Here is a 2,814-nt window from a genome sequence, read left to right as displayed (position 1 = left end):
TGGATTTTTTGACTTTTTCTTACGGTTCTTGTCAATTTGACGCATGTGACTGGGTTAATTCTCTGCATAGCTTTCTTTAATGCTTATAATATTTTGCACGTTTCTCTCCTCCACCGCTTTGACTGTTGCTGCTTTGATCGGCCTTCTAGGCTGTTGTGTTTACTTTGTACATGCCACGCGTACCATCTTCTTTGCCGCCTGCTGCCTACCGCGTGTCCAGTTCTCTCGAGGGCTCGATTTCTTCCCTGCTGCCCACTGCTAAATCGCGGTTGTGCCTATATAAAGGGCACGATTTCTTTGCCCAGGCCACCATCGCGGCGTTGTTGCTTCTGTCTCCCAAATTTTGGCGGTGCCCACACCCACCTCTCCGTCGGTGTATGCTTCCTCGCCCCACCGCCATTTCCTCACGGCCCCCCTCCACCTCATCTCCTCTCCACGCTGCGAGCTGGTGGCGCATAGGAACCACCAGGAACCATGCGTGGAGGGCACAAGGTGGCAGCGGCCACCTCTAGCCTGAAGTCTGAAAGGGATGCCCACCTTTAGCCATTGAGCAGAGCATCGCTAGCCTCTTGAGTTGGCGCAGCGTGCCGGAGCCCCATGCCTGGAAGAGACGAAGTGCTTCTGGATCCTTCGCGCCCCTTGGCGTGCGTGACGTGGCAGATGATTTGCTGAGTCGGACCATCATCCCGCCCTCTTTCTTGTCTGGGTCGAGCAATTGCAGCTCGGTCTGTGGCTTTGCACCTTGCAATAGTAGTAATGTGTATTTCTTTGCCAATAATACTAGGAATCAGAAGTAGCTTAATTGCATTATTAGCACAGTTGGAAAAAAGACAGGTGTACAGAGTACCATATATGATCATGTTTGATCGTGTTCTTCCAACAGCAGCTATCATTAGTGCCGAGCCACTCGAATAATCTTGTAGCTGCAGGTCCCAGCTGCTCCCTGTCTGCTTTTCCTCGAGGACTTGAGGTAATTTTTGAAATATTATTTCTGTCCTTGTTCTTTCTATCTATTGGCCTTGGATCTTGGCCTTGGATGGATCTGTTTTCAGTTACACATTCCTTTGGTGCATGATGAGAACACCAATATGGTTGTTACACTCATAATCTTTGCTGCTCTACATACTGGACCAATTATTAGAGCTTGCGTACACCAATTAAATTACCAGGTACTTTTGTTTTTTGTAATAATTATGATGCTGCCTAAATTGGATACATTTGTTTTGCTTACAAATGAAGAGCCTAGCTTGAACAAGAAAAATTAACCTTGGAGCAAGTTCAAGCATAGAGATGATGCATGCGCAAGGGAGTAAGAACGGAGTTACAAGTGATGATTTCAAGACTTTGAAGCCATTATATTAAGTGCATGAAGTCTTGGACAAAATACACAAGATGCCACTTCATAAATTTTGTCCAGAGGCTATTCTAAGTGCTGCGTCACCTTATTATTAGGCCAGTCCATGTAATTTTGAAATATTTAAGTATAGGTTGTTTTTAGAGTCCATATGTCTGGAAAACAAGAGTTAGGGTTAGTTTAGGACCCCTCCTCCAAGGGCCACAAAATTTCCCCATCTTTCTTTGTATATACAGTCTTTAGGGCATCGTTTAGACTTTGGGTTTTGTTTAGATTAAAAGTTCGCCATAACTGTAACTTCATGTATTTCGTTTGTGTTCAACGACTAGATCAAGGCGTCAAACACTTCAACTTGATCAATAAAGTTTTGCTCTTTCATTCGCAATATCCAGATTGCAATTTCAGTTTCTTATTTGTTTTTCGTTTGCTTGCAGGAAATAGACTCTTATGGTCAGGTTGATCGTACTCCGGCATGGTCAATAACCTTTCAGAGTTGGTTTAGCGATTGCTAAGGCGCGACGTCCTCGCACGTTTGTAGTCGGATCGTCAAAGTCTACTCCACAATAAACGATAGCCATCATCTCATCAAAAGACGGGACACTTTTGTTTCTATCAAGTGGTATCAGATTTTCAGATTGCTCGATGAGATTTTACAGTTTTTCGTAGTTTAGATTGAGTCTGTTTTTCATATCTATAATCCATGAAAAAGCCAAAAAAATTAGGGTTAATTCATCATATCTAAACCAGTCTGAGCCTTTGCATAATTTTTTCAGTATTTTTCTTTGTTGAATTTACGGTTGCATCGTCGTGTCAAGTTGCTGGTCTTAGCGTCTAGTCCTTTAAAGTTTCGAGTTTTGTCACAATTTGTCACGCCGTCGCCGCACCATCATCATCGCTGCTACTATATACCACCACCGCTGCCATATCCTATCACCATATGTCCACACCAATTCAAGTTTTTTTCATATTAGGTTTATTTTAAGATCTATCTATTTTCCTATTCGTGTTTTCTTTCCTGGGTAGGTTTCAAAAAGAAAGTCTAGAGACCCCCGAACAGTTTTTAGGCCAAAATTTCAGCGATCAAAAATATTTTTTTTCTATCCTGTTTTTAGAATTTTTTGAGTCTTTTGGGACACGTGTCATCATAGTCAATTTTTATCGCACTTTTTGGTCATCGCTGCCCTAATTTCTGAAAAAAATTAGTCAAGAAAAATTTCATGTCTATCCTGTCAATTTGACTTAAGGAGAGTTTTGAGACACAATACCGTGATTTTGTTAGTGTTCTAGACTCGCGTCTCTAGTCCGGTCTAGCCTAGGACCAGCACAGTACCGTTGTTGTGCGTTTATTCAACTTTGCATCTCTGAATTGATTATTGCTGACCCTTTTTACTACCATAGTATAAGTCTTCCCAGCTCTACATACATCTACGTCATCCGTTTGACTCCCCCTGGTAATCGCT

This window comes from Triticum urartu, chromosome 4A (assembly GCF_056163025.1).
Source record: "Triticum urartu cultivar PI428250 chromosome 4A, HENAU_Tu73, whole genome shotgun sequence".
In the NCBI taxonomy this organism is placed as follows: domain Eukaryota; kingdom Viridiplantae; phylum Streptophyta; class Magnoliopsida; order Poales; family Poaceae; genus Triticum; species Triticum urartu.
The sequence above is the reverse complement of the archived record's forward strand: the minus strand, read 5'-3'. Positions refer to the sequence as shown.